General features: G+C 38.8%; 1 long non-coding RNA gene across 1 annotated transcript; it reads left to right on the top strand.

Moving 5' to 3' along the window:
• The first annotated feature begins 2,458 nt into the window (after positions 1-2,458).
• Positions 2,459-20,379, top strand: LOC123379010. The gene is made up of 3 exons (XR_006582889.1): positions 2,459-2,707; positions 10,827-10,969; positions 19,174-20,379. It is a non-coding gene; the product is annotated as an uncharacterized LOC123379010 (long non-coding RNA).
• Positions 20,380-22,331: the final 1,952 nt, after the last annotated feature.

Raw genomic sequence — 22,331 nt, 5'->3', positions numbered from 1 at the left:
GAAAAAGTTAGTTATTCACAGGCTCAAACATTGACATTATTTAAAGTATAGGAATATATAAACTTTAATATTATTAGCATATTCTCAGTTTGGTGCTTTAAATTGTAAATTCTATTAGCAAACTTAAATCACCCCATCTATCCCTAAGGAGTGCACCAGACATCCGACAGGATTCTGCAATCTCTGTTGACAAGTGACAAATTCTTCCATTTAGCGGACATACCTTTTTTAGATTGTTATACCCAAGACACTCATGTTTGCAAATAATTAGTGTCATTGCTATCATGAGTTAATGAGCCTAGGGTTCTACAGCCTCTAAAAAATAAATCTCAAGTTTGGGAATTAGACAGCCCTGGGTTCAAATCCCAAAGCTTCTCTGGACAGTTTACCAGTTTTTTTTCTCTGAAAAGTTTCTCCTCTGAAAATATGGAATTATATATATTACAGGTGTTCAATAAATTTCAGGTTTTGGTGGTGTGATTTTTTTTTTTTTTTTTTGGTCACTGTGACACACATACTTTTCACAGACTATAAACCTGGGTATACAAAAATGTCATTCTTTAAATTTTACCTAAGGTTCCCCACAAAAAAAAAAAAGAGAGAGAGAGAGGTAATTTACTTATTTCCAAGAAAACTCAGTTACTTCAGAGACTTACAAATTATTCTATCACTTTACTAATTTCTTCTCAAATTCACTAATTTCCCCTTTTCAGTCTTTCAGCCTGGGGTTGAGCCTAAGCTTTAGAGAATATAGAAGGATGTGAGTTAGTGGGACAAGGGATGCCCACATCTCTGTTTTATCGGGCATCTGGTGGGATACATAGAATCAGCCTGTCCTGTTGATGGTATCTCTGCTCCCATCCATGGCCGTAGCCTTGTCTCCATCAGGCCCCTTGCTACTCCTTCATGCTGTCAGAAGCTACTGCCCTTTATCGTGACCCCTCAAGTCCAAGTTGACATAGACCCGTCTTTGGGGGACTGGGATGACTCCCTAAATTAACGCTCCATGATGGCTTTTGTGCACTGGTTAATCTCAGTCCTGCACAGATTCTATTCTCTGTAGATATCTGCTGAATGACTGAACGAACAAATGAACAAATACAGCTTCTACAGAGATTCTCCTTGGAGAGGAAGACATCGTGCTGTTGTCAGAACCTCTCAACCCCAACTCAGCCACCTCCATTCTACACCCCCAAGACAGTGTAACATAAGCATTTTGTGAGGCTGCAGAGACCAGAATTGAGCACTGACAATGGGTCACAGGTAACTTCTGCTCTTGACTACAGGCCTCTGCACCACCCAGGGGAGAACAGGGCTGTGTAGACCCTGCACCAATTCGGAGGATCCCATCTGCCCTTCACCACTCTTTCCTGCCCAACTCTGAGGGTCCTGGAACGCATCACGTGTGGGAGCAGTAACTCGGTCAGCAGGGGCTCTCTGCAAATAATTTTTGTGAGACACCCAGACTATGGCTTTTCTGCCTTAACTTGAAATTGAAGAATTGGGAGCAGGCTGCAGTTAAAGGCATAAAGGCCTATGGGGAAGGATGCTTCAGTCAGTAATTCATACATCGTTTAGTCACATGCATAGATAAAAGTATGTTAGACCTCTCTGAACATCAGTTTCCTCATCAGTAAAATGAAGGGACTGAGGAACTTGCAAACAGATAAAGCCTATGCATTCAGGAGATTTTATTAAATTAAAGCACAGTATATTATGACATACTATGTACTTCTGTTTTTTTTTTTTATTTGAAGATTGTAATGACATTGGCAGTACTTCTATACTTAGAATCTACAAGATTAAATAGTTCAAAATATATATGAGGATTCTTAGCAATTATATTCTGCAGGAAAAGAATATGAGAAGTTATTCACATATAGGTAAATAAATGATTGCCACTTTTTACAGTTGTAATAGAATGCACTGGGAATTGATAAACTAAAAAAAGAAAAAACATTTTGATTTTTAAATATTTCTATAAATGTCCTTTTATTGTACTATTTCTTCTCTGTTCCTCTCTCTCTCTCTTTCTCCATTTCTCTCACCCTCTCCTTCCTTCTGGACTCCTTTCTGATCCTAAAATTTTTCATTTGTAAATTCAGAAATAGCTGGTCAGGCTGAAACACCAAGTAACACTTGTAAAGACTAAACTCATCTAAAATTCTAAGTCCCAAAATTCGCTACCATTTTTTTAGTAAGGAAACATATTTTAAGAGGAGTCATCAAAATTCCCCAATTTTCCAATTGCTGCCAACAAAGGTGTCAAAATATAAACAAAATGTTTGTAAGATTGATATATTAAAAAAAGAAAAGAGAGAAAGAAAGAAAGAAAGAAAGAAAGAAAGAAAGAAAGAAAGAAAGAAAAGAAAAGGAAGAAAACAAGAAAAGAAAAGGAAAGAACAAGAAAGACTGCACGCAGGTTGTCTTGGGTCCACAAATCTGGGAAAACCGGCTACGCACAGAGCCCCTTTAACCCATCTTGTTCCAAAGCAGCCGCAGCTGCCGCACTTCGAAGGCGTCATTGACGGACTGCGCACGCGCCGCAGAGGCCTCCGTCCACGTTGGCAGGCCCTGTGTTTGCCAAGCTGAAGCCAAGGTCAGAGCCATCTCCTCGCACCTGCCAGTCACTCCGCCACGCAGAAGACTACCACTTAGCCTCACGGGAGATTCTCTCGACCCTGTCTTTATGGAAGACCGTAGACAGGTAAATGTGGCCTTTATGTAGACTTCTTTACCAGCAATCCGAAAGAAAAAAGCTACACTTTGCTTTTTTCTCTTGCTCATCCTCACTGTTATTTTACCAAGAAAAACATGGCTTAAAATGGGGGTGGGGGGGGTGGGGGGGATCATGATTTGGACATATTGGGAATGGAAAGTTATTATATTTGAAGCTCTAAATATCCTGTCTTTGTGACAGGATGTAAGGATACTGTTTGATGTATGTGCAGAAATAATATTTAACACACTCTGTCCCAAGTCATCCTAGATCACCAGGTTTTAATACAACTTTAGAACAGTAAATTTGACTCATCGTTTTGAGTAAATTCCCTGGAACCTCTGAGCTCTGAAAATCCCTCCTTTTTGACTCAAAAATTCCCTCCATGGGAAGGTTCATATATGCTTTTTTTTTTTCTTCCATCTTGTGGCATCTGCCATTTCCTCTGTCATTCTGTAAACTAATTATCTGGTCTTCTATATTAGCTACTCCTGGACTCTGCCTTAAAAAACCCTGTGCTGGTTCCAACAGAAATATCCTTGTTTCTTGCTCACCTCCCTCCCTTACTTACTGTGTCAGTAGACCACCACCAGAGGCTCCAGGCTTGTGCTGAGTCCCCTTTCCTCCATCTTGCCAAGTCTAGATTTCTAAAAACGATGTCTGGAGATAACTGGAGTGCCGGCTATGCTGCATTCAAAAATCACCTGTCCATCCAACCATCAAGCTATTGGTCCCATGCTCATTTCCTTTAAAACTTTGACCATTTCCTTATTTCTATTAAGCTACTTCTATGCCTACCCAGAAAGTCTGGAGGGAAGGTGGCCTTTGTGCCCTCAGCATGCAGGGTATATTGGTCTGGAAATCTGGTATTCTCTACATGTCTTGCATTATCTTTCTCCTAAACCCCATGGAAGCTCTCTCAAAGAGCTCCCCCTGATGGTCTTGTTCATTAAGACAGATCTGAATTGGCAATGGGTAGTAAACAAAATTCAAATTCTTGTTCAGGAATTCTTGCTACACTATGAATTGTTGCTGGGAGACATGAAAAAAATATAGAGGTTGAAATGGCATCTCAAAGAAACTAGCAAGGGAGGGAAGATCTGTTTGTTTTTTAACAGATGGAAGTAACAAGTATCTCCCATTAAGACGACCCCCTTGTTTCTCTCGGTGAGGAAAGGTAATAGGATGGTAACCCCACCAGTAAGGGAGTGTTCCATATACAATGGAATGTTCCATATACAGTATGAAACGAGCCAGGTCACAGTGGTAATATAATTTTGTATTTTGTGGGCAGAGCAAACTAAGTTTCAAGAGGAAGGGAAACCAGAGAAAATAAGTCTCCCCAAATCTTGACTATGGAGACACCATTGGGGCAGTGAAGAGAACTCGGAAGGGAAGGGTGTGCCTGAGAAGTGAATGTTTATCAAAAGCAGGCAGGAGTTTTAAAATATTGGTTAGACACCCACTACAGTATTGAGGTAGTGAGGTTTGCCAAGGCCCTACATACCTAGGTGTTTCATTCCCAGAGCTCCCTCACTGACTTTGACCAAGACCACCAGCAGCACCACCACCAATGTCACTGTCTGTAGGCATAAAAATTCCTGCTTTAAGCAGTGAAATTCTCTGTCCTGTCCATCGTGGTCCTTTGCAATGTTTTCTTCTCTTAAAGTGTTCCCCTGGGGAAGGAGTCAGCCACCTACAGCTAGTGAAACCAGTTCCAAGGGAGGGTGTGTGTGTGTGTGTGTGTGTGTGTGTGTGTGTTCTCATGTTCTACACTTGTTCCTCTTAGCAAAGTATACTTCTTGCATTCCCTTCAAAAAAATAATAAATTAAATAAATAAATGAATAAATAAATAAATAAATAATAAATGTAAAAAACCACAGAACAGACTGTCATTTTGTTCAGAGAAAGGCTTAGGGTGCACTGCTGAAATCTCCGACTGGGGCTCTTTCGGTTTTAATGTACTTTGGTCCAGTGAGCTTTTTATCTCTGCCTCAGTAACCTTAGCCTTATCACTCAGCAGGAGCCAGCTGCTTTCCTTCAGGTGCCGCTCTGACAGCACAACAGACAGGCCTCTCCCTTCCTATCACACACTTATCTAGACTTCCTTGGAGTGAGGAAGCTCTCCCGGGCTATTTACTCTGAGAGGCAGAGGAAAAGTCTTTGCTTCAAAGATTGAGCTGCTATTTCCTGCAGTCAGACCCACACGGGCTGGAGGAACACGTTGATTCCTTCACACTCCACATTAAATAGTGACATATAGGAGCTGTTCGAAAGGTGCACAGCCCCGTATATTTCATGGCATATCTACTCATTAATGTAGTTGAAAGTGGATTTAGGAGTGAGGAATGGATTTAAAGCGCAGCCTAGTGACTCTGCATGAATTTGACTGGTTTAGGCCAGTTTGTTCTAGCTGTGTGGAACCACAGCAATAAACAGACCATTCATAAAACAGAGTGTGTGTTCATTGTGGAAGCATATTTTGCCTAAATTCTTTCAAATTATGCCATGAAGAATTTGGGCATAAATCCACTTCAAACCCTCACACTGTCTCAGGGGTGGCCAACATGAAGATAGGTGCCAAAAATGCTGTGGGTTAATTTTAAGAGCCCTTCTCCTCCAACGCATTTATGATTTTATCCTCTACCACCTATAAAAACCTACCTACAAAATCCTACCATACGCCAGTTTGATTCACACTTTCAGAAGAACCAACATAATTGAACTTTCTTTTTCAAAGTCCAGTGTGGAGTTATTACTTAGACATCAGCTTATATTCTCCTAGTTCATACCCTAGCATGTCACAAAAGGAGATATTGGATTCTTGACATTTTCTTTTTATAAGGTCACCAATCCCACCAATATGATAGGATTTTTGGAACACAGTCTTGTCTCAGGCTGTGTGAGTATTAACTGACAAATGAATGTTACATCAAATAATAATGGAGAGCGCCAGTATTTATCGTACTAACTGTGTACCAGCAATAAAAGAAGATCTCCTTTATTTATCTCATTTAATTCTTATAAGCGGCCTATGAGGTGACAGTAACAGTATCTCCACATTACACATGAGGAAACTAAAGCACAGCAGGCTTAAGTATCCTGCTATGCAATGGAACCAGGCCATCAACCCATACACGCTGACCTCAAAACCCATGGTCTCAACCACCATATTTACCTAACAATCTTCCATTCATTCTTAAAAGAATCTACTTTCCCTACTATACTAAGCTTATTCAGACAGTGAAAAAAAAGAAAAAAGAACAAAAACGATATCACCGGTTTTCATTTCAAATTTTATTTTCAGAATTAGTTTGTAACTTTAGATGTGCACACTGCTCTCCTGAAATCTCATGCTTTCCTAAAGTAGAATTCATAAAAATCTAATCCATAGACCCTTCTCATAGGACTTGGATATTTGGGGCACAACTCAGAGCAGAGAAGTGTTTTTCAATGGGAATGTAAAATGCTAAGACATATAGATTGTTCATTTGCATATGTTGAAAACAGTTCTTTGTTCCAGGATAAGCATGCGATTAAGCAGATTAAACCAAATGCATTGGCAGTGACTTCTTGCACTTGGCCCAGAGTGGGCCTGCTGTAGTCATGTATGTCAGGAACGGCAATGTCAAAGTGCAGCTGTGGATGTCAGATACATGGGAGAGCACTTCCACATCCAGTGAAACAAGACCTGACTGTTCTCAGGGACTACACTGGCCTAATTCCTTCCTATCCCTATGGGGCTACTCTGCAGATTTCCTCCTTATCTTTCAAAGTACTAGAAATACACAATAATGATTGTAGCTTGTCAGGGACTGTTTTTCCAGCTTGAGTCCAGTAACCAAAGGCATCTGCCCCATGCTGTTTGATTTCCTGGTTTCCCTGCCGTCGTCAAAGGCATTGTAGTTGAAAAGAACATCAAGCACCTCCAACCTTTCTTCCACTCCTTTTTGCCAACAGGGTTCCGCTCCTCAAGAAAGATGCTTCAGTTTGTGTCCATCCTGATTATCCACTGTTCGCTTTGCCCATTACAAGATGAAGGGTGCAGTGTAGTCTACTTCTGGCCAATAAGATGTAATGGAATAATCCCTAGTGAGTGTGATAAACACAAATTATAATGCAAAAAATTATGAGGGAGTGTGATACACACACACACACACACACACACACACACACACACACTGCACTCTTGAAGCCCTGAGGAAGAAGAAATGAAGTATGCCAGAGAAAAGTGTTGCAAAAAGCCCAGGAAAGCAGAAGTGGTGACTTTAGTGCTAGGCCTTAAAGGATAAGTCAAGAGAAGAGGGAACAACGTATGTAAAGGCACCACGTGAAAGTATATTTCGTGAAAATGGAGGACTAATTCGGCCAGAGGAGTGTGTCCCCAGGGCAAGTGACAGGGAATTGAGCTGCATAGTGGACTGAAACTAGATTTGAAAAAACCTTGAGTGCCCTCCTCAGGAAGGACTTAGGGAGCCAATGAGGATTGTAAACACAGTGCCTTAGGCCACAGAAAAGGCCAAAACAATACGAAAATGTATTCCTCTGTCACACAGCGATCTGAGAATGAGCAATCCAGGGCCAGCGGGGCTGTATCTTCATCTGTCTTGTTGCTCTGCCATCTTAAACAGGCTGATCCATCTGGCTCCATCCTCCCACCCCCCCATCATACCTGCATTCCAGTCAGCAGGGCAAGTATGAAAGGTCAGAGGAGAACATAGTCCTTTCCTTTCCAAGTCCGTAAACCAGAATTTGCACCCATCAATTCTTTGCATGTCTCCTTGGACACGATCTCATCACTTGGCCATGCCTGGCTACAAGAGAAGCAGGGAAGTGTATTCTTCAGCTAAACAGCAACCTCTACCTTACACAAGAATGAAATTATCGTAACTGTGCTTGAGAAACGTACTTTGAAAAGTGAATAAATTGTCCGAAGGAGAGGAGGAAATCAATTAGGAGAATATGAAGCAGCCCGGATGTGGGCTGATGACTGAATTAAAGCAGACACTATAGAAAGAGCAAATAGGAAGACAGTGTTGTAGGCCACACATCAGAAAGACTCTACCGCTGGAACGTCCAGTATCACCAAAAGCTTGGCTTCTGCCTGCTTTACTAAATGGCTCCCTTGAACTGCAGCCTGAAAACGGTCACTTCGGGCAGTCCTCTTTTGTGAGCTGTTGTTCACTCGTGCTTTCTTTTGGTCACTGTGAACCCAGTGGCTGTCCCCCTTTGCTCAGTATCACAGTGCCCTCCTGAGCCCACGTCAGCACACAGGGCTCAGGCTTGTTTGATGAGCATGATGAACAGAGGTGACAATTAGTAGTAGGATGTTCATATGCCATTGCCCTTAGGGCACCTCACTGTGTAGAGTGATTCTAGCCAAACTGTTACCGACATTCTTAGTTTTCAGACTGATATGATACACTGTGAATTTTGAACTCATAAAGCCATTTGTTCGTGTTCTTTAGTGTAGAGAGGGAGAAGCATAACCTTCTTCCAGCTGTCTGATGATTCCCCAGGTTTAAATTAAGCATGTACATTCATGTTTCACTGCTAATATTATTTGGCTATAGGTCAAGAGTTCTTTCTCCCTCCACGTGTGTGTGAAAATAAGAATTTAGAAGATAGTTATATTAAGTGTTAAATACTTTCACGTAACTTCTCAGACTCTCCGTGTATATTTTTATAACCAGTGTGCTTACATTCACAATTAAGTAATTATTTTGACATTGTAAACAAAGACTGATCTCATTCAAACGGCTAATATTACTAAATAAATGAAAAAGCTGCCACTCAGAAAGGACTTCTATCTAGGCTAGAGCTTCACCTCTCGTATTCCTTGTGAAAACAGTTCCTGTTGCCACTATCTCTAAGGCAACAGCTAGGTGAGTGTGGCTCAAACGGCTTTCGTATTTCTGGTCCCCCACTGAAGCTATTCCCTATGACTATAATACGCTTTCTCATATGTTTCATCTGGAACCATCCTACTCATCTATAAAAGCCTACCCTAAAGGTCACTGTCTTAGCTCAGGCTCCTATATAACAAATATAACAAAGACTGTGTGCCTTAAGTGACAAACATTTATTTCTCACTGTTTTGGAGGTTGGGAAGTTCAAGATGAAGCTGCTGGCAGAGGACTCTTTTCATCAGCAGACATCGCAATGGATGTCTCTCGCTGTATCCTCACATGGCAGAGGCCAGAGACGGGCAGTAAGCTCCCTGGCACCTCCACTTTACAAGGGCACGAATCCCATTCACAAGCACTCCAGTCTCATGACCTAAGTACCTCCCAAAGGCCCCACCTCCTAATACTAGCACTTTAGGGGTTAGGATTTCAGCATATGAATTAACCACTGAGCATTCAGTCCATAGCGGTCACCTTATCTTTATGTCCAGCAACTTGACGATCAGGACGATTGGGCAAATATAATGTTTATCCTCAGCATTCCTTGAATTCTCATATCTACCATTTCCTTCACTCCATTAAAGGTAGCTACTCCATTTTCAGGATCTTGTCACCATGTTATATTACCTCTTTGATATTTTAAACATTAATATCTCCCTCTGTCACCACAGTCTCTCCTGTGCCAGGGTTTCTTGCTTCCTCACTCTCATGCAATTGTTCTTTGTTCTCATTCAGACTTTCATCCCATCTACTGAGGGGGTTCATCCCAACTGATCTAGACCCTACCTCATCAGTCCCCTTGACTCTCCAAACAAACATTTATGAGGCCCTGGCATATAGTATATAGAAATAATATTTATTGTATGATTGAACAAATTATCCTTTCCCCCATTTCACTCCCTGCTTCCAGCACACTGATAGTACAAATATCCAACATTCAACTAATCCCCAAATTGACCTCCTCAAGGCCCATATCTGGATTGGTGTTAGCCCATAGGGAAGTCACAGTTCTACACAGATCGTTGCCATGACAAATCCTTCAACTGCAGTTCGGTATAACTCCTCATGCAATGTTATTTTGTAATCCTTTTGCCTCTCCTGGGCCGGATCCTCCTCCTATGACCACAGTGGCAGGCTAAATCTAAACTAGGTCCACTTTCCTCAGTCGCTCAGCCCCACAAAAGGCTCCCATCAAGGGCCGTTGACTCAAGACGAAATTGAGGTTACTATGACTCCCTACCACCCATACCCAGATCCATCTGAGCCCATCTTACCGCCTCCCTCCCCTCTGCTCTCTGAAGCAGTACAGCTCTTGGCCAAAACCAGCCTCTCTCACTCTCTTCTAACTCCACAGACACCATGCCCACGTGCCTCCCTGTCTCTCTGTCGCTCATTGTCTCTATTTTTCCTCTCTCGGTCTTAAACTTCATGGTATAACAAATTGGAAAGACACTAGTTTCCCTAGTAAGTCTTCATTTATTCTGTGACATCAGAAAAAGCATTCTTCTATCTGTACCTTGATTTACCTATAAGATAAATGTAAAGAAAAATGATGATAATACATTCACTATAGGTTTGCTATGAGTATAACATGCAATAGCTGCTGTGATGCTTATTACCCCACTGGACATGTTAGCAACCACCTATACTCCTATTTTCCTGTTACTGTTGCTGTGAAACATACCACCCCAAGCTCGGTATTGTAAGGTAATAACCATTTCATCATGATCACCTATTTGGTAGATCAGTAATTTGAATAAAACATAGCCGGTGAGGACTGTCTCTGCTTTGTGATGCACAAGTTGTAGTTGGGCAGCCTGAAGTGGTGGGGGAAGGGGGATTTGAAAAGCTGGGGCTAGAGAATAGCTTTCCCAGACACCTTCCTCACTCACATGCTGGGGCTTTGGCTGGAACAGCTGGAAGGCTGGGCATAAACAGGGCTGTTGGCTAGACTATCTATACAGAGCCTCTCCAGCGTGGTGAGTGGCTTCAGGGTAGTTGGACTTCTCACATGATGGCTCAGTGTTCCAAGAGCACAAGACAGCATGACACTTTTTGACCCAGTGTCAAAAGTCACATATCATTAGTTTTCGCAAACTCTGTTGCTCGAAGAAGTTACAGAACTCTCCAGGTTCAAGTGAGTAAAAACTCTCAAAGAGTGTCAAAGAATGTAAGGTTTTAAAACTGTTATTCCCACCAGTTACAGAAAAACATTCTGAGGATTCTTCTACATTTTTAACTCCAACTATAACCCTGTGAGGTGGCATCATTATATCTACTCCGTGGATGAATAAGGAGGCTCAACAAGGTAAAGGAGCTTGCCCAGAGTCAAGCAACTGGCTAGTGAGTAAACCTGGATTTTAAAGTCTCTCCTATTAAACATTATTCCCCAAAAATGTGAATCTCCCTTCTCCTCTACTTCTTTTCTCTCTGTATTGAATCCCCTCAAAAAGCAAACAAACAAACCCAAAACAAAACAAACAAACGAACAAAATTTGCTGTGATCTACCTACCACTCTCTCTGTGTGTAGAGGGGGGGAGTAAACAAAGAGAAATTTATTTTAAGGAATTGGTTCATGTCATTGTGGGGCCTTGGCAAGTTCAAAATCTGCAGATTAAACAGGTAGGTTGGAGGCCCAAGACAGAGCCAGTATTACAGTTGAAATTCAGTCTTCTGGAAGAATTTCTTCTTCTTCCAGAGATGTCAGAAATTAAGACCTTCGCTACTGATGAGGCCTACCCACATAATGAAGAATAATCTGCTTTACTCAAAGCCTACTGATTTGAATGTTAATCTTATCTAAAAAAATACTTTCACAGAAGCATTCAGAAAAATGACCAGATATATGGTTAATGTGACCTAATTAGGTTGACACATAAAATTAACCATCATAAAGCCACTCTTTGTCAACTTGGCACCTAAGAACATCTTCTTAAACCTTTCTTAGTCTCCAAATAAAGAAAATGACAATAACAAGGTTATATTTCCACATAATATGATATAAGCATCCTATATACAATTGAAAATGCTCTAAATCTTTCATCAGAAGATGATGCAAAGTCCTTGGGTAATGTTTACTTTTCTCATTGATACCCTCTTGCAATTTACTATGATGTAAAGTTAATAATACTTAAATACTATGATATATAGTGAATATATCTTATGCTATGTGATAAGGAGATAAGAAAAGACAGAAAATGCAGACATTCTTACTGTGTGCACACATTCACAACAAAATAAGGAACAAATCCTCATGACAATTTCCGGCCTCATTTCTGTATCTGGTGATGTGGTCATAACTGATATTTATAACTGCTTTCTTCCATTACACATTCCCTTTGCCTTCAACAAGGACTTCAACTGACTGTGATTCTCTACCTGGTGTGGTGACCCAGATTTTTATTAGTGGAGGGTCTAAGCCATTAGTAGCCCTGCCTGAGTTGGGTTGTTGTAGTTTTCTATTGAGTTTAATTGTAGGACATGGTAATAGTAAGAGACACCCTGTGGGATCTCTTATATTCCAGATATATGTTTCCTTCCATTGTGGAATAGTAGTCCAATTTCGGTTGGTAGTGAGGATCAGTCATGCCAGCCAGCCAAGTAAATCCTTTCATTCCCTGTTGATTCAGAGAAACAAGGAACCCAAAGTGGCCAGGTGGCAGTCTTAAATCCTAGTTTAGTGGAATCACTGTTATGTCTCCTGGTGGAGGCATGCCTCCCTTTAGAATAAGACCTGTTAGGCCAGCAGAGCATAAAGTTACAAGAACAAGAAGCAAAAATTTTGCCAGTGGGTCGCTAGGGATAATAGAGAATGGTGCCACTCCCATCCCCACCCCTTGATTCTCAAACTTGTGAATACTGGCTATGAAAAAGACAACATATTGGATGCTGGGTCAGGGCATATACAACTCAAGCATACACAGCTTGCAGTGTATGTTTGCCCAGTTCTGCAAGGTATTGCCACCTCGCTGTCAATGTAACCGAATATTCAAAAGGCCGTTTTACCATCCTACCAAACAAACTTCCAGGATGACAGGGAACATGGTAAGACCAGTGAATTCCATGAGCATCTGCTCATTGTCACGTTCTAGTTTTTTATATTTCAACTTGCAAATAAGTGATGTATTTAGATAAGTGCACTTACTATCTTAACATGGTGCTAAGCTTTGTGAATCCCCAGTAAATGGGATAAAGTCAGTTGTACCACAATAGGAAGAAACCAAGTATTTGGAATAATAGAGCCTATCGAGTTCTTTTAAATAGAAACAGAACAATCTAGTCACGAGGACTGACTACAAATCCATTAAGCCTGGTAGCTTAATGACCCTCCATATTTACCTTCTGTAAAAATACGGATTCTGAGGATTTTCTCCCAACTTCCCACACTATTTTGAATGCAAATTGGGCTTAATAAATAAAATTCATGGCATATCCATGATTTTTTCACACGCTGTCTTATCCTTAGCAAAAATGGAATGTATGCAGTTTAATATCATTAAAACATTTGCATGAAATAGTCTAAATTTTTCATAAAAGAAAACCATTGTGTAACCACAGGAAAAGGATCTATTGACACAGTACCTTTAGCTCAGAGTAAGTTTAATTCTAAAGGTTACATTCTTTAAATATTTCCTACAAACTAAATGCAGACTTTTATGAACCAAAGCAAACTAATAGATCCTCTGATGTGAGCAAAAATAATCTGTAAACTGAGATTTAACCAAAGGGTGTGTGCAGTATATACCTATAAATACAGAGTAGGGAATATGAACTTCAAAATCAAATAAACTCGCTGTGTCTGAAAAAAAATATGCATGAAGACTTACACAGAGACATTTTAGATGTTCTTAAACACTGAGGTACCTTTGCCTAGAGGGTTAGCCACAAATATTTTCCATTTGGCCTCAAAAATGTGTGTGTGTGTGTGTGTGTGTGTGTGTGTGTATGAGTAGCACTCGTCTTGAAATGCCAAATCAGAAGAAAAAGACAAGCAATCATCTAATAAAAGTAGTGACTCTATATCCCTTTCAAGATAATAGCTACAACAAAAATTACAAAATCTCTAAAAGACACCTTATTACTGTCCCTATTTCATAAGTGGCAATGAAGCATGACAGAGGAAAGTCTTGATGAAGATCACGTAGCCTATTAGCACTAGAAAGGGAATTGAATTCAGGTCACCTAACTGCAAGCCCAAGACTTTATCTTTACACTAACACTTGTACATGATGAAAAATGCAATAAGAGAAAGCCCCAAAGCTCACTGAACTAAAGTCAACAGCTGTTCTCCAGTCATTAGTTTAATGAGAAAATGTTACATTTCATGGGAAGTCTGTTTTCAAATTTCATATAACATTTCCAAAAATCTGGCCTTCAGGTTTCATCCTTTCTTGCTCTGCAGGGTGAGGTAGCCTGTCCCTCAGCCTGCCAGAAAGAGGGCCCCGCCCCAATGCCCACATGGCCTCTGCTTCTACCTTAGCATGGATCAGCTTTCCCTGAGAAGCAACAAGATTCCCACAACAGCACACGAGCCTCCAGCTGACTGCTTTTGAGCCTAGCTTTATGTGTGACTCCTAGAAATTAAATGTAGATACTGCAGACATACTTTGAAGTTAATCAACCTATGTGCTTTCAAAAAAAAAATATTCAGAGGATGTAAATTGGCAGATGTATGCCAGTGGGAAAGCATGTTTGATACATAGCGTAGGTGTAGTCCAGGGGATTGCATTCCCTGAGATAGCTAGTCTCTAGTCTCTCATGTTGCTAGCATGGGGGAAATTTGTCTGAGGATTAAAAACAAAACAAAACAAAAAAAAGACTTCTCAGTGAAATATAATCATCTGTCCGTAGAAGGACAAAATGAACATTTCACCATTTCTGTTCACATCTTCTTCACGCATTGCCAACGGTTTTGATCTTCCTCTTTGCTGATTTGAGCAGTTACTTCATCAGGTTATCAGTTTTTATCACATCTGTTATAATTCAACAATTCCTTCTAGAAATACGTGCAAAAAGTCTACAGACAATACTGGGAACTACAGACTAAAGAAACTGATGGATGTATGATTCATCATTATTTAAAACGTAAGGTGATATTTCTTTGGGAAGTTTTAAACTAACTTATTTTCTGAAGTTACTATTTTTAAATACATTTTAAATGTTTCCACGTGATAAATTTCTAATTTTTAAACAAAAGATTGTCTTATAATTTTTCCCTACGTTTTAAAAATTCAGAATGCCGCCCCTTTCAATTCACTCAACGGGAACGCATCCAATCTGACTCCTGAAAATCCCACATTTCTCAGTGCCAAATAAATGGTTTCTTTTTAGGCAAGCTACATATCTAGGTAGAAATCATTATATTATTTACTGTTGAACACTTACACTGTAATATTTCTCAGCATGGAACTTGAATAGATAAAAATGACAAAGGGACAATTTGACCCACTATTCAGTAACCTGGAGTTTGAATAGAAAACTACTAGCTCAGTCAGAAAGGGCAAGTTTTCAATATTATAGTAATCATTGCTAGTGTAATGCCTTATGTGCCCCTGCAGAGTTTACTATTCTGTATAGACAGCTTCAGGCTTAACAATATAATGTAGTGCTAGTTCCTTCAATTATATGATTTCAGAGCAGGCTAAATTAAATCAGTAGATATCAAAGATTTTAGTCTATTCATTCTCTAAACATAGAAGAGTGTCATTACCCATTCAACAAGTCAATACACTATTACGACAATATTACTGTATGATTAAGTATTTTCTTTCACTCATTTATGCACAAAAATGGGATGTGTTTATAGGGCACAAATAAAAGTGCTTAGAAGTATCCCTCACAAAAATGGGATGTGTTTATAGGGCACAAATAAAAGTGCTTAGACCATACCTCAGTATTCCAGATAGTATCTCAACACGGAGCATTTCTCTTCTATGTCATGCAGGGTCACCGTCTCCACATACACGTATTAAAATGCTATAACTGAAGGCTCCATTTTTTCAAAAGAGTCTGTTAGCTTTTAAATAGCTGGTGGCAGATCTTTTGTTGGTTTTTCTTAAGGTACAGACCTAAGACCACTCTCTTGGTCATTATTTTATTTTTCAATGTTGTTAACTTACCCAATGAAGGAAAATAAACATAACACAATAACGAGCTGATTGAGTTTCCCACTGAGCAGTGCAAGCTCAGTTTGAGTCTCTAATAAAAATCTTTTTTCCTTCCTTTTTTTTTTTAATTTTCATGACACATTAAGGAATGGTTTAGGCTTTGCTAATTGATTATTCAAACCTACATTTGCCAACTGGTGTTTTTAATACCTTCAGGCTTAAGTGAAAATGAGACAAGAAATCTCAGTTGGCTTTTTCCTGATGTTGTTATTATAGTTTTAATGTAAATTATTATTACCAACATTCAACACAAAACCTAAAACATTAGTTTTTAGAATTACAAAAAATGTCTTCAGTGTTAGTTGTCTTGTAAAATAATGTAATGTGTCTATTTACCCCGAAAGTGTTCTTTTCTGTGGCTATCATCAACCATTTAATTACACAATAAAAGCCATTACTACTGTGAAAACATTCTACATTCGGAGAGATTATACATGCCCTTAGACTCTTTATCTTCCTTGGTGGGATCAGCAAGGATCGCCCTGGAGTCTGTTCCACACAATCAGGAAATATTTAATGAATAATAATTACATTTTAGGGTTAGGGTTATTACAAAGAAAGGAAAGATGTACTTACTCAGTGTCCTCAAGTGATCAGAAGCTGCATGGAGGACTGACTACATAAGTTATAGGCCCATTGCCAAATAAAGTTCAGAGCTCATTGTTCAAAAATTATTAAGAATTTCAAGACAAGACAGCAGAGCACTGAACCAAGTATGAGGTTCTCCTGAGTATGGAGTCCTACATGACCAACCAGGCCACAGAGTCAGCTATGCCTCAGTGAAGACAGAGTTACAACAAGGCGGCTTTTTTGAGAGGATGGTGTTGGAAAGAAGAGCTTTAAAATTTCTTTCCACCATAAGATATTATAGAATTTGAGATTCAAAGAAGTCTGTGTAAGAGAAATAAAATAACACGATAAAATAAATATCAAGGCAAGAGATTGATAACAAAACAGGAGCTCTCTTGAGAAACCTAAAAACCAACCTTGCAAATACAAGTTTCCTGGTAGTGAATGCCAAATAGTTTGTTGGGAGAGAGGAGGAGTAGCAATAAATCGAAGAGAAAGGATCATTCTGAACTGGTGTAGGAAGGAAATGTTATTTTGGAGTAAGTGAGAAATGGCCTTGTCTTTGACAAAGGAGTTAGATTTCACTAAGTCCACTCTGATGTCACATGTTATATGGCTTTTATAATTGTCAGGTAGTTTTGTTTTCTACATAGAAACCCTTTCAAAAGGCCTTAAAATATTTGATTATGTCAGGAGTGCTTGGGTAGCTCAGTTGGTTAGGTGTCTGACTTCAGCTCAGGTCATGATCTCGCAGTCTGTGAGTTTGAGCCCCACATCAGGCTCTATGCTGACAGCTCAGAGCCTGGAGCCTGCCTCAGATTCTGTCCCCCCCCCTTCCCTGCTCATCCTCTGTCTCTCTTTCTTGCTCAAAAATAAATAGACATTAAAAATATTTTTTAAAAATTGATTATGTCATAAAGTCTCCAAGATGGAAATTTAGAAATATTAAACTATAATGAAGCACATTTCTGTGGTGGGTTGCAATGAAGTGCTGTTTATGTAAGCACCTCATAAAAAATGGAATCATTTTTTACCTTTCCAGTCAGAAAGGTTAACACCCTGTAGAAGCAGCTTTAGATGCTTAAGCAGTGGTGTGCGGCTAAATGTTTAAAATTGACCTGGAGAATAGGGAGTGGGGACATGAGTGAAGTCCTGATTTTGGCATTTGCTAATTTCTTTGGTGTAAAAACTCCCACCAAGGGGAATATGAGAAACCTCTTCTTTGTTTTGTTTTTTATCTTTACAACTTTTCTGTACATCTAAAACTATTCTAAAGTAAAGTTTGTTTTAAAATAAGATTTTAGGGGTGCCTGCGTGGCTCAGTTGGTTAAGCCTCAGATTCTTGATTTGAGCTCAGGTCATGATCTCATGGTTTATGGGATCAAGTCTTGCATCAGGCTCTGTGCTAACACTGTGGAGCTTGATTGACATTATCTGTCTGTCTCTCTCTCTCTCTCTCTCTCTCTCTCTCTCTCTCTGCTTCTCCTCTGCTCATATTCTCTTTTAAAATTAAATACATAAATAAACTTATAAATAAAATAAAATTTTAAAAAACTCATGATGGCCAATTTCAAGCTACCAAAGGGATATCACTGAACCCAGGGGAGAGTTGGGCAGAGATAAGCACAATTAACACTTCAGAGGAGAGAAAGGGGCTCAAATGACAGAGCAGTAACAGCAGCCCCAAAACACTGGGGTCAGAATAATGTGCAGAGCCTGTAGCACAAAAGTATTTAGTGACAAGGTCGTCTGTGTCACCTGTTTTCATTCCTCTGGCTTTTCCTTAGAAAGATTTGCAGAATGGATCACAAAATCCCAGGATCCTACAGCAATTATCCAGTTCAGTGCTTCCCTGGCTTCCCTCATATAAGAATCAGCCAAAACATTTGCTAACAACAACATCAGCAAAACTATCAGACCCTCAACCCACGACTGCTGAAACAGTTTCTGGGAAAGAGGCTTGGAAACCCCAGAAAATTCTCATCATTAAGAAAAGTTGGAACGCCCTGGCCAGCTCATTCCCCTGCCCAGTTAGGAAACTTCCTTACAATATACTGAACATGTAACCAGCCTTTTGTTCTACCTTGGTCTCAGAACTTCCACCAACGAGAATCGTGAACAGACCTGGTGCAAATCTCTACTATTCTATTATTCACCTACTACTCACCAACCATGTGACTTTGAGAAATTCACTCGACCTGACTTTAGTGTCTTCATCTGTAAAATGGAGGTACTAAATACAATTTCAAAGGTTTTTTTTTTTTTTTTTTTTTTTTTTTTTTTTTTTTTTTTTTTTTTGGTGAGCAAGCAAGATGCCAAATATAATGCATTTAGCACAGGGCCTGAACAAAATACATGCCAGCTAATACAGTTTAGACAATGATTTGCAACCTTGGCTGCATGTACATGTCACCTGGGAGGTTTTAAAAATCCCAAGGCCCAGGCTACACACTAGCCCATGTAAATTAGAATCTCTGAGGATGGGATTCAGGCATTAATATTTTAAACCTGCCCGAGTTATGCCATGTGCAGCTAATGTTAAGGAACACTGAATAACCAGCTAAGAAATTTTCAAGGCCACCCAATTCAGCAGATAGATAGCTATAATTATTACATTGTACTTTCTTTTACAGAGGCACAGCTACAGCAGTCATCACTAGATTTATCAAGAAGCTTAGGCTAAACCCCACTGTGTGCAAGAAAATAAAAGCCCCTTTTCTGGGTGATCTTTGAAGCACCAGGCAAGATATTTACATGGATAACGTCTTTGCTTAAGTTGCTTGGGTATATATTTTTTTTCTTGTTTACAGTTTCAGATTCTTAGATGACGTCTTGTCACATCTGTGCTGTCTGTGGTGATTTGCCAGCTAAGCTTCATCTCTGGAGAAATCACTGAACACAGCTTTGCTCCGATGCAGGTAGCTAAGTGAAGAAGGGAAACATTTCTGAATAATTTGAAAGGAAGAGAGGGGAGTGGGAGTCCCCAAGGAAAGTGCTTCTGTCAGAGCCAATGGAAGCAGATGCTGCAACAAAACAGGACTCAAAAGGATCAAGCAGGAACCTTCTTTTTGTGTGACCACGGATGGTCCAAGAGGATCAATTCCATTTAAAACCATTAGCACACAATTTTTGATCAAAGGCATTATTCTAATGTCACCTGTCCCTAAATCTTGAGATACTTATGACATAGCCTGTGATTAATCAGTATGACAGTCATAATTAGGGGAAAATGGAAATAAATATGTCTTATTTCTATCAGTTTTACTCAAAGCTTGCCCCGGCTTCTGCCCATATGACTGTCAATTCAACCTTCTGTGAACAGCGGATTGAAAGCTTGTTTCATGTTTCAAATCCCTTTATACCATCAGGCTCTGAATCAAAAGGCAACCTGCCATTATGTTTATGTTAGAGTGATAGTAATTAGAGTGACCTAGAATTCCCTACAAACTATTTCATCTTAAGAAACACAGGTTTTCACTTTTGCTGTCTGCATAGCTGTCAATCTATATAGAGAAGACACCAAAAGGGTAAATTAACTTGGTGACTGTTTCAAAATGGTATTGATCCAAAGATATATCGGTTGACAACCCACCCTTAGAGGACAAAGGACCTACTGCCATTCATGGAGTAAATAAATACTTTATAGGCCAGTGACACTGATGTTTCTGGAGGCCTCTAATAACCTGGCTTTTTACAAAACTGTTGCCATGTTGAATGCCCTGTTATTATGAAGTGATTATTTTCATTTATTTTGTTTCATGAATTTTACTTGTTTTTGCTACAAACAGTAGATGTTTCTCTCATTCTGGAAGAGAATAATATGTTATAGCATAAGAAAAACACTCATATGATGTAAAACAGCTTTTGGTTTGGGCCATGTTTTCAAGGGCAAGTCAAAGCACAACAACAGGAATTTTGAGATGTAGAAATAACTTAAATCACCAACAAAAAGCAAAAGATGGAGCAGTGGAATGAAGGTGGGAGAAAGCTTTAAATTGGCTCACATTTTATAGCAAGGGATCAATAAAGATTTACTTAAACTGATAAATCAAGTACTGTAGTTTGAGTGCATTATTTAAAGACATGAATGCATGCTTTGATTTCTCTAAGTTTTTGAAAAATTGCTTCCACTCACATAAAGTTTACCTTCCTAAAATATATGTGTATATTATAGAAATATATATAAAATAAAAGTAAAAATATTTGTATATTTTATTGTTATTTGGTATATATACGCATATATAATAGATAAACATATATGTAATATGCTGATAATATCAATGTATATTATTTATTATAAAAATAGATCATTTACATGTGTCATATATACACAATATATTTATGTATAATATATATATATCAACATTATTTATATATAAAATTGTATGTATGTATTAACACATATATGTACACACATATATACATATTCCTATATACATGCATCTATACACACACATACACACACAAATCATCCAAGCAAATATGTATGTGAAAAACCTCAGTGATTCATTTTGAGGCCTCATTCCAGAGGCAGACCTGCTCTCCTAGTGGGTAGAACCTCCATAAGTCTTATTTTTTTCTCTCATGGTTTTTCTATAATCACATCTTATTTGTTTGTTGTTACTAAACTTATTTTCAGAATGAAAACACCAGGTACATCCAACTCAAATTTTTGAGAGTGTCAATTCTACTTCCATATTTACCGATATATTTAGAGAGTGGTTGAAACAAATACTATAATGAACATAAATACTGAGAAAATGTAACAAGGCTGATATTAAAGACAAAATAGAAACAAGCCCTTTACTAACACATCAGGATTACCTTTCTTCTGCTGCTCCTGTTTTCTTGTTTGTACTTAAAAAATTTAATAAGCTTGTATATTGTTATCCTTAAAATAACAATGCATAAAGAAAAATATCCCAAGGAAACATGAAAAGGTCAAAATACAGGTGCAATTAACTACAAAATGTTATCTGTCCCATAATTATATAGCATTATATTTACTATGAGGTTTCAGGAATGACATTTTTTAAGCCAAAGGGTTTTTTTAAGCAATTTCTACATTGCCAGGAAAAAACAAACACCTCTTGAAATAAAAGATACAAGATGAATAAGTAAATAAGAAGTATTTAAGTGACAAAGGATAGCCTTAACTTAGAGCAATAGTGCTCATCTAATTCTGTGTGTAGATAATTACTAATTAGAGCAACTAAATTATAAAATGTCTCAAAATTTCTTTTAAAATATTTGCCAGCTCTAGTAGGTCCAGTCTGCCATTCTTTGAGATAAAAGTCATGACATTCATTCCCCGACTTCCTGAGCTTAAACTTAATCTGGGGAGTTTGGGGCCAGCTTCCAGGTGTATTAGAAATATTTGTCAATTTATTGCACCAAGGTGCTCGTCTGCACGCTATACGTTTTCCCTACTTCTTCTGCCCATGTTTTAGGTCTGGCTCTATCATTATTTCTGTCCCTAATCTTTCCTCCTAAGGCTCATTTTATAACATTGGCAATATTACTACTTTAATGCCCTAATAGACAACTAATTAAAATACTGCTATTCCTTTTCTCTGCAGATGAAATAGTTATTATTAAACATAAGATGAATTTTTAAAAAGTTTTTTTTAAAAATGACTTGCACTTCTCAATTCAACTAATTTGCACAGTATGCTGGCTATAAAGACAGAGCCTTTTCTACTCACAAGAAACCCTTTATCTATTAGGCGATTTGAATAAATAAACAATAAGATTTAAATATGATATGATAAAAGAATCAGTAGAATTCTGTTCAAGATACTGTGAATCAGAGGGAAAGAGATTAGTGCTGTCTGGGAAAGTTTCCCATGGCATTTGATCTGTGCAATGAATTTTATAGAATGAGAAATGGTTCACAAGAAGAGTGAGAGACAAAAATAGATTCCCGGGTCAGGGGCAAAAAAATGGTATCCATTTAGTGGATTTGTGT

This window comes from Felis catus, chromosome A1 (assembly GCF_018350175.1).
Source record: "Felis catus isolate Fca126 chromosome A1, F.catus_Fca126_mat1.0, whole genome shotgun sequence".
NCBI lineage: Eukaryota > Metazoa > Chordata > Mammalia > Carnivora > Felidae > Felis > Felis catus.
Note: the sequence above shows the minus strand (reverse complement) of the source record. Positions and strands in the feature narration are given on the sequence as shown.